Here is a 10,368-nt window from a genome sequence, read left to right on the forward strand (position 1 = left end):
GTGGCAGGAAGTTGGAAGTACCCTCATTTCCCCCTTAGTCATGGCAGAGCTGACAGCAACTACTTGCTTGCCTCCAGCAACAGGGTGCTTATCCCATGACTGAGCAAGTCCCCATCTGGAAAGACCCTCCCGCCATGGGCTGAAATACGTCTCCTGGTTTACGCTGCCCTTTCTGGGGTGTGCTTCTAGAAACCTCTAAGAGGTTTAGCATTGGCTGAGCACCGTCGGGCTCCACATCCTGTTTCTGAGATCTCAACATTCAGCAGGATTTTGAAGCCATCTGATAAGGTCCTCAGACAGGGCAAGACTAGCCCCCATTGGGAGGCAGAGGGACCCCAAAAATGAAGCCCTGTAGCCAGAACCCCTTGTGCCCCCATGGTACCCAGAATTCCATCACGTGGCCTCTACCGATATGCCGTGGCAACGGGAGCTCACGCCCTTGAGGTGGATATTCTGCGCCTGGTGCCCCTGCCTGAGCATCGGCAGCCTCAGTCCCTGCCCACGGTCCCTCAGCCTCAGTTTGGTCCTCTACAAAATGGGCGATACTAGTCACACTCACCAAGATAGTTGCTGGGAGATGGAGAGCCACGTGGGGATGGCACTGCAGGGGTGCAGAGGGACCAGGGAGGTTGTGGAGAAGAAGGGTCTGCCCAGGCCAAAGCCAGCCAGAGACAGGACAGAGAACCTGGGAACTAAGCCTGGAGTGGGGACTTGGGGCTCCCTGGTCACACAGATCCTGTGTCACCTCCCCCAGGGTGCTGTAACAGGTCAGCAGACTCCATGGCGTCTACAGGGTTGTGCCTTCTCTCACACTCCCTGAGGCTGGAGGCCTGGATGGAGTGACCTGCCCCAGGCCTCCCCGCGGGCTCCGGTGGCCGCTATGGTGGCGGGTGTTCCTTTGCTCTAGCACTCTTGGACTGGTGTCCACCCTAACAGTGTCATTTTAACTAGTTACATCCATAACGACTCCCCGGGCTTCCAAATAAGGTCACCTTCTGAGCTTCTGGCGTCAGGACTTGTACATAAGAACTGGGGGGTGCAGTTCAACCCCCTCAGGCCTCACACCTGCCTTCCGCAGGATGGCTCGAGGACAGACATCGGTGAGTCCCTGCTCACCGGGCCTGGTTTCCTCGGCGGGAAATAGTGACCTGGGGGGTGCTCCGAGGGTCTTCCCACTCTGTCAACTCTGACTCAGGTCCATGGGGCCTCCTGGTCCATGGGGTCTATCACCAGTGGGCTATGATGACCCCTCCCCTGGCTACTCCATCGGGGTTCCAAGTCCATCCCCCCAGCACAGCCTGGGATTCGGGGTGGGGTCCAATGGCAAGGCCAGCCCGGGGCATTCTCTCAAGGCAGAGCCTGGGATGGAGCGGGAGGTGGGGCTGGGAGTCAAGATGAAGACAGGCCAGCTGGGGTGCAACCAGCCACACCTGCTGGACACAGCCTGACCCAGTCCTGGCTCTCTCACTAGAACATCTATGAGCCACCAGGGACCAGAGACCCTAGATGTGGAACCAGGGGCAGCTTGGCACACGTGTGTGAGTATGTGTGTGTGCATGTTCAAGGACCCCCAGTGTTGCATTAGGTATACCTCAGGGGTCACCCAGTCCTAGCAGAGATATTGTCGAGTGCTCTTCAAGGGGCATTTGCACAGCCTATGCTGGCTGACCTCTGAGGATGGGGAGCTCACTACCTCTGTGGGAATCTGACCCCTGATATTGAAGAGAACTCGAATGCTCTTCTTACTGGCGCTAGCTCAGCTCTCTGAGCTCCCTGAGCAGGACTGCTTCCCTCTCTCCTGCACAGAGTCCGGGTTCCCACACCTTGCCCAATTTCCCCCTTTTTTTCCCCCCTTGCCTAAACATACCAAGTTTCTCATAAAACCTAAAACCAAATCCTCTTGCCATGCTAGACCCTAACTTTGAATATGCTTCCATTTGACTTTCTATTACAAGGGGTTCTGAGCAGCCAAGCTCTGAGCAGGCTGTCTATCACCTTCCATGTTGGGAGTGTTAGACCATTGTTAAAGTGCCCAGAACCACAGTGGCACTTTGGGTGGCTGACTGTTTGGGATCTTGGAGGTGCTTATCCAAGATGCTTCTTTCTGTGCTCTTCCTATACAGGCAAGTGTTTGGCTTTAAATCTCCATTGTGACGCTGGTCCATCATTCAGCCTGGTATAGTCCTTTGGAATTCCAGGTCAGGCATGATCTTTCTCTCTTCAGCCTTAATGAGGGTCTTCTAAGCCTACAGTGGGCATATATATATATATGACTTTTCATTTATGGGTTGGGGGAGGTATAGAGAAGTTCCCACCTGTGGCCTCAGCTCAATTCCCAACTGGAGTTTGAGCTTGTTTGGGCAAGTCTGGCCGAGTGGTGAGTAGGCAGGTCTGGTGGGTTTACCTGCGGATCCAGGGGCCTCCCTGGGTGGGAGTGACACACAGGTTTGGAACAAGGAATTCAGCAACCAGGAAAGGCAGTGACCATTCAAGCTGCCCTCCAGCAGCCCCGACTGAGAGGCAGTGCACCAGGCTAGGGACAGGGGCTGCCTACAGAGTCCCTCCAGGGGGCACTGCCTCGGGCTGCCCAGGAGGGGTCCTGGGGTTGTTCGGTAGCCCACATGACTGTTGCTTTAGAGGCAGCCTGGGGAGCCCACTGGCGGCCCTGTGGGGACACCCAGGGAGATCTGTGAGGTCTACAACCCCCCCAAAGTAACCAAATGGTCCTGTAGTAAAACTCTGTGTCCTGGGGACCCCAGATGGCACATCACGGCTCATGGGAGTGGGCACTGCTGCTTGAGACCTGCAGAGTTGGGAGCCAGGTCTGGACCCAGCCAGGGGCTCCCTGAAGCCCAGATGGGGTGCTAACCCCCCATGGGGGCCACACAGGGCGCTGTGGAGGGCCTGGGGGGCAGTGGGGCAGTCGAGACCTTGACACGTGTTTTTAGGTGAGCTGGACCTGCTTACCAAGCCCAGGGCTGTTAGGTGGGGCAGCTGTGTCCACGGACTCCGGGCCCTGCCCTGCTTCCAGAGCCACCCTCCTTGCTGGACTCCGGAGAGCAGGCCGCTCAGCCTTCCCGTCTGTAATGTGGCAGCCGTGTCCAGCTGGGCATCCACATGCTAGGATTTCCCCCAGAATTTGGGTTTGGAAACCGGCCCTCTGGTGTCCTGGTTAGCATTTTCCATGTCCTCCCACATCCAGGAAAGGGTCGGAAAGTCCCCGTGTCTGGGAAGAGCCCTGGAGCGAGTCAGCCAGGGAGGCTGGCACAGGACCAAAGCTACCACTGACCCCTCCTGGGGTGGCGTGCGGGTGGGGGTCAGCGTCTGTGTCGGGCCTTCCCTGACGGCAGGCGCTTGCACAGTCTGCTCAAGGCCATGGGGAATGGAGCCCAGAGAACACATCTCTCCCAGGGCTTCTGGCCACAGGAGCCTTTGTGCCTGCCTGTGCACAAGCCTCTGCAGGGGCTGGGAGGCGGGCAGGGGCCACTGGAGATGTGACTCCTCCCCACCTCCACCAGGCCGGGCGGGCTGCTCCTGCTCACACTTGAGGAAATGGCATCGTGAGGACTTAGGCTTAGCCCAGAACAGCGATCCAGAACAGCGATCCAGACCGCTGGGAAAAGACATCTTACCCAAACATAAGGGAACCAGGCGTCAGCTGCAGGACTCTTCAGGGCCTTTAGCATGCAGAATCATGGCTTGAAACTCTCGACGGACTTGGAGCCCCAGTCCCCATGAAGAGCACCGAGAAACTGGTGTTCCCCAGAACAGCACAGAGGGAGTCAGGAGAGACCGCCTGCCACCTGCATCTTGGGGCGTCTGGGCTGAAGCGTGTGTTCCTGGGAGCAGCAGAGCCACGGGTGGCTGCCGGCTCATGGTCAGACGATGCCTCACCATGCCTCAGCCAGAGGCTGGCAGCAAGCTGGAGGAAGAGGAGGCTGAGGTGAGAGGCCAGCCTTCCCCAGTGGGGGTGTATTGTTTCTTATTTGTTTCTTTTTATTGATTAATTGACTTTTCAATCGTCTCTAACAGGAAGCTTTACACATCCACAGGACAGAGGGCCAGATAATGCTGCATCCCTATCAACTCAAGGCCAACTGTGCATCCTACCCCCCACCCTGGCTTCCCTCCAGGGGTTATTTTGGAAGCAAGTCCCCATTTTTTGGGGTCCTCAGATGGTGACCCAGGTTTAGGGGAGAATGTGCTCAAGGGAGGGGGACAGGAGGATGAGGGGGAAGCATCCAGAAGCCCAGGTAGGACAGCCCCAGGGAAAACCAGCTGTGGGCCAGGGAGCCTCCCGGGGAGCATCTCCTCTCGGGTCTTGGTTTCCCTGTCTGGGTCACAACAGGAGGGAGCTGGACTGTGGGGGCTCCTGTCGGGACCTCACTGGTCCTGGGATTGGCAGGAGAGCCGGGCTCTCCCTTCACCTCTCCACCCTCCCTGCAGTGCCGACTCCTCTCATTCATTTATTTGTTGGTTTATTTCTTCAACTGGAGAAGGGTCCTCAGACAGGAGGCAGCCTAGGAGGGCTCTGGGGGACAGAGCGCAAGCTCCCTGCTGGGGGGACCCACAGGCTGGCTTCTGGGGGCAGGAGACTGGGCTGTGCTTTGGTGTTTGGCCTTCAGAATAATCGCATATTTATAAATGCATTTTTGGGTGGAATTAAGGATTGAACCCAGGGCATAATTACAGAGCTGTATTGCCAGTCTCCCCACTTTTTTTTTTTTTTTTGGTACCAGTGATTGAACTCAGGGGCACTCGACCACTATTTTATATTTTATTTAGAGACAGGGTCTTGCTGAGTTGCTTATCACCTCACCGTTGCTGAGGCTGGTTTTGAACTCTGGATCCTCCTGCCTCAGCCTCCTGAGCCACTGAGATTACTGGTGTCCGCCACTGCACCTGGCACCAGCCCCTTTTAAAAAAATATATAAATATGAGACCAGGTCTCTGAGCTGCTTAGGGCTTCACTAAGTAGCTAAGGCTGGCCTTGAAATTGCAATCCTCCTGCCTCATCCTCCTGAGCCACTGAGATCGGAGGTGTGCTCCACTGCTTGCCCAGCTTCTGGATGCACTTTCACGCAATTACCTTGTGCTTTGGTAAGCCTGTCTTGGAGCCAAGTCCTGCTGTGCATTGGTCTCAGGGTCTGGGCCACAGACTGTCCTGGGAACTGGAAGCCCTGGGTTCCAGCCCTCCCCTGGCGCCAGCTATGCTGGGGCCTTCACCCTCAGGGCCCCGGCCCTGGATTCAAGTCCCAGTGGTTTCTGACCCCACTATGACTCAGAATCACCATTGCCTCAGTTTCTCCTTCTGCATGTGATGGGCAGAGCACGGGCACCCGGCTGTCCAGGAGGTGGAGGAGACGGGGAGGGCCATCATGGGGGCAGCAGAAATCTAGCAAGGCCTCTGGAGAGCCAGAAAGAACCGTGCCCTGGTTCCTGCAGGCATGCAGGGTGGGGCAGCATTGGGGGAAGGGACCTTCTCCCGGTTCTCATGGGCCCTGGAGCCTGGGCCTGGGCCAGGCTGCTCCTGTGTGCTGTGGCACCGGTGTGAGGCCTGTGGGGTGCAGGACAAAGCCCTGGGCACAGCACTGGGCTTCCATCAACCCCTGCCTCTGCCTTCCATTCTTATTTTTGTTTCCCAAGTTTAAAATTAAAGAATAGAAATTAGCCGGGCTCAGTGGTGCACACCTGTAATCCCAGCTGCTTGGGAGACTGAGGCAGGAGCATGGCAAGTTCAAAGCCAGCCTCAGCAACAGTGAGGTGCTAAGCAACTCAGTGAGACCCTGTCTCTAAATAAAATACAAAATAGGGCTGGGATGTGGCTCAGTGTCGAGTGCCCCTGAGTTCATCCCTGGTTGTTCACCCCCCAAAAAAGAATATAGATGTTTTAAAAGGAGCCCAGCGAGGTGGTACTCAAGCGGGTCTTCGGGGTGGCCCAGGCTGTTCTTTGGTGATTTGCCAGCTCTGCAGGACAGTGTGGCACTGGGCACTCTGGGCAAGCAGTGGAGCACACCTACGATCCCAGTGGCTCAGGAGGATGAGGCAGGAGGATTGCAATTGACGTGCCCTTACCAGTACCAATGAATCTCAAACACCAGCAGATTGAGGGGACAGAAGCAAGTCACAAAAAGAAAAGTTCAGCATGAGAGCTCTTTTTTTTCCTCCAGTGCTGAGGATTGAACCCGGGTACTAGATACATGCTGGCCAAGCATTCTACCATTGAGCTACTCGTACCTTTTTAAATTTTTATTTTGAGACAGACAGGTGTTACTAAGTTGCTGAGGTTGGCCTTGAGCTTGATCCTCCTGCCTCAGCCTCCCCAGTCACTGGGGTCAGGTGCACCACCACACTGGCTAGGCATATTTCTAACAGCCTCATTTAATGACCCCAGATGAGTAAGTCAAGACACAGAGAGTTAAGTGACCTGTCCACAGCTACAGAATTAGTGACTTGCAGAGCCAGGACCAAAACCCAGTATTCTGAAATACAAAAACCCAGTGCAAGTGGCAGAGATCATCTCGTCATGTTTTAGAAATGATTTCGGACATCTGAAGGGAACATGGTTGAATTTTACCATCAACGAAATCCAGAAAAGAGTCTTGGGAGTTCCTTCCTCTCTGTTCCTGGTAATTTTCCATGGCTGTGAAATGTTTATGAAAGCCTTGGGCTGTGGTCCAGGGCTTCTGGCCTCTGCTGGCCCCAGGCCTTGCCCAACCTTGATACACATGGTGCAGGGAGTCCAGCTGCCAGGGTGGCCGGGCAGGACAGTTTACTCTCCAGCACACAGTCCTGGCACATGCTCCTGTTGGGGCCAGGAGTGGCCAGAGGAGGCCTGGCTAGGGAGAAAGGACCAATCAACACCTGGCTGTTGCCCTCAGGATGGGGCGAGAGCTGCCCAGTGGGTGGACAGGCTGTCCCGAGGCCCTCCCTGTCTTTCTGGGAAAGATGCTGACCACCATGTAATTAGCAGGCATCTGGTCTGCAGAAGCCGTGCACATGTCCCTGTGACAATGAGTCTGGCTAGAGAGGTGCTGGTGATCGCCTGGCTTGTGTGTCCTGGGTGCCTGCTGGGCTTCTGGAAATGTGGGCAATGGTGCTGGACCCTCATGACTTCATGTGGCTCTCGTGACCAGGGGTTGGGACCCAGACTGGCCAGGAGTGACTCCGTCCCATTCAGGAGATGGGGAAACTGAGGCTGAAGGGGGAAGAGTCCTGCATGGGGTCACTTGGGAAATCCGAAGTAGGGCTGGTGTCCTTCTTATGCCAGTCCAGGCCAGGATGGGTGGAGAGCAGGCTTTACGGGCCCAAATGACTTTTTGTTTTTTTTGGAACTGGGGATTGAACCCAGGGATGCTCAGCCGCTGAGCCACCTCCCCAGCCCTTTTTATATTTTATTTAGAGCCAAGGTCTCACTAAGTTGCTTAGGGCCTTGCTAAGTTGCTGAACCTGGCCTCGAACTTGTAATCCTTCCACCTCAGCCTCCCGAGTGTCTGAGATTACAGGTGTGCAGCCCAAATGACTTTGTAAATATTATTTTAAGCCAGTTACAAGTAGCACATGGCTATCTGTAGCAACTCAGGAGGCTGAGGCAGGAGGATCACAAGTGTGAAGCTAGCCTGGGCAACTGAACAAGACCCTGTCTCAAAATAAGATAAAAGGCCTGGGGGTGTGGCTCAGTGGTAGAGCACTCGCCTAGCATGCTCAAGAGCTGGAGGATGAACCCTGTATAGCAAAGAGCAACCACAGTCCCCAAAAAACCTTTAAAAATTATTATAGAAGTTGTCTAAGAATGTGCAATATTCAGGTTGTTTGTGTAGTATTTTTTTATTAATAGACTTTATTTTATAAAAATTTTAGGGTCTAGGTTGTGGCTCAGTGGTGGAGAATTTGCCTAGCACTCGTGAGATACAGTGTTCAATCCTTAGCACCATATAAAATAAATAAATAAAATAAAGGTATTGTGTCCATCTATAACTATAATTTTTTTTAATTTTAGAATTTTTGATATTTTAAAATTTTAATTATTTAAGCATGGGGGACAATACAGAGGGAATATACTTTTTTTTTCTTTCTACTGGGATTGAACCCAGGGCCTTGTACATGCTAGGCAAGTGCTCAGCCACTGAGTTTACCCCCCAACTTGGGAATATACATTTTTGACTAATGTAAATCCACTTTCAAATCACACAATGCCACTTCAGGTGTCATGCAACTAACTTATCAGATTGTTTCCACCCCACCCCCACCCGACTGCTTGTTCCTAGCTCGTGTCCATACAGTGCTGCTCCACTTGAAGAACTTCTTTTAACTATTTTTTGTAGGACAGATCTGCTCATCAGCAGATGAATCCTCCCACTTCTGTTTTTCTGGGAAGGTCTCATTTCTTTTTTACTCTTGAAGGATAATTTTGCTAGATACAGACTTCTGGGTTCATGCAGGTTTTACTTTCTCTTCTTTTCTTTCTTTCATTTTTTTTCTTCTTTTCTGCAACATAGGAGATTGAGCGCAGGGGTGCTTTCCCACGGAGCTACATCCCCAGCTCTTTTTATTTTTTTTATTTTGAGTCAAGGTCTTTCTGAGTTTGCTCAGGCTGGCCTCCAACTTGTGACCCTCCTGCCTCCCAAGTCACATGCACCACTGTGCCTGCTGATGGGGTTTTTCTTTCGCTCTGTAATCCCAGGGACTCAAGAGGCTGAGGCAGGAGAATCACAAGTTGGAGGCCAGTCTGAAATTTAGGAGACCCTGTCTCACAATAAAAAATTAAAAGGGTTGGTATGTAATGACAGAGCACCCCTGGCTTTAATCCCAGTCCTGAAAAAAACTATAAAAGTGTGCCCCCAAGACTCTGGTCCCCAGTCGTTGGCTCTCACACTCAGCCTCCAGCAATTTGTCAGCTTAAGCCATCCTGCCAGCCTGTGGCTCCAGCGACCTCTGCTGAAAATCAGCTGCTCTCCGCTGCAAGGCTGGATGTGCTTGTCTCTCCAGAGTGTCAGGGACAGTTGGCCTGGGACCTTAGTTCTCTCCTGGGTCTAAGGCAAGTCACTGACTTTAAGGGCAGTGCTGGCAAGTTCCTGATGTCTGATCCCTTGTGTGTATATGAATCTCAACACAAGGTCACTGTGTCCCATGCTGCCCAGACCTATTGAGAATGGGGAGCCCCTGGGGATGGGGATACCATGATGGAGGCATCAGGTGTGTGAGTTCTGGGCTCCAAGCCTCCCTGCCATGACTCGACATGGCAGGCCTTCTCTAGGGTCAGGCAGCCAGTGCACCTGGCATAGATCTGGAAACTACCTGGTGGGGACCATGGGTATCAAGTCTAGTGCCCCACAGTCGCTTATGAACACCTGTCCAATGAATGAGTCGACAAGCCTCCAGAAGATTCCCGTAGGCTGGGAACGAGAGCTCAGCAGAACACCAGAGAGCAGTCCTCTAACTGTGCCTTCCCCCAATCTCATGGTTAGGGCCCAGGCTGTGTCACTTCCACCTCAACACACATATCCAGAGCCCTGAGTTGATGTCCCATCACCTTGTTCCGACAGCCAGCTGGGAAGGGGAAACAGTCCTGTGTCCTTCCTGGGTCTTGTGCCCTTGGACCCCACTGGCTCTGTCCTTGCCCTGCTCTTGGTGCCCCCACTCAAGGCTGCATTTCCCAGGTTCCCACTCAGCTGTCCCCTGCTCAGTCCAGCCGATGAGAAATACTGGCAGGAGCTGAGGGCTGGAGGAAGCCTTCCCCTGTCTTTCTGTCTGTCTCTGATGATCTCTGACAGTGACCTTCTCCAGCTTCTACCAAACAGGCCCGAGGTTTCGGCCAGGTGACCACAGTGCCTTGACTCCAGTGCCAGAACACTGGTGGACTCTTCCGCTGCTGCTGATTCCAGGCTGCCACATTGTTCCCTGTATGGCTTTGGGGCCTCTTTGTCATGGATTCTCTGTTAAATTTGCTGTTCTAAATACTTGGAGGTGTTTGGTCTTGTGTAGAGACCCTTGACTCACCCCTGCCCCTGTTCAGGCCTGAGCCACAGGCCTGAGAGCCCACAGGCCTGCTAAATCTAATCTACCCTCAGCCCCGCCAGCAGCGCTGGCCCTTCAAACCTGCAGAGGGTGGGTGTGTGACTTGGGGCCATGAAGACTAAGCAGGAGTTTGCCAGATGGAGCCCTTTGGGGACGGCATTCAAGGGAGGGCAGGTGCTGAGGTCCACTTGGGGATGTGCTAGGTGTCTTTGGCATTGTGAGATTCTGAGTTGGTTGAGGCAGAGTATGTGTGTATTAGGGGCAGCTAGGTACCCATCCCAGGAGGTGCACCCCTCGGGCACCCCATCTGGAGCTGAAGAAGGAGGCTCAGTAGGCCCTGGGCTCTGTGGA

The sequence above is a fragment of the Callospermophilus lateralis genome, unplaced genomic scaffold, assembly GCF_048772815.1.
Source record: "Callospermophilus lateralis isolate mCalLat2 unplaced genomic scaffold, mCalLat2.hap1 Scaffold_82, whole genome shotgun sequence".
In the NCBI taxonomy this organism is placed as follows: Eukaryota; Metazoa; Chordata; class Mammalia; order Rodentia; family Sciuridae; genus Callospermophilus; species Callospermophilus lateralis.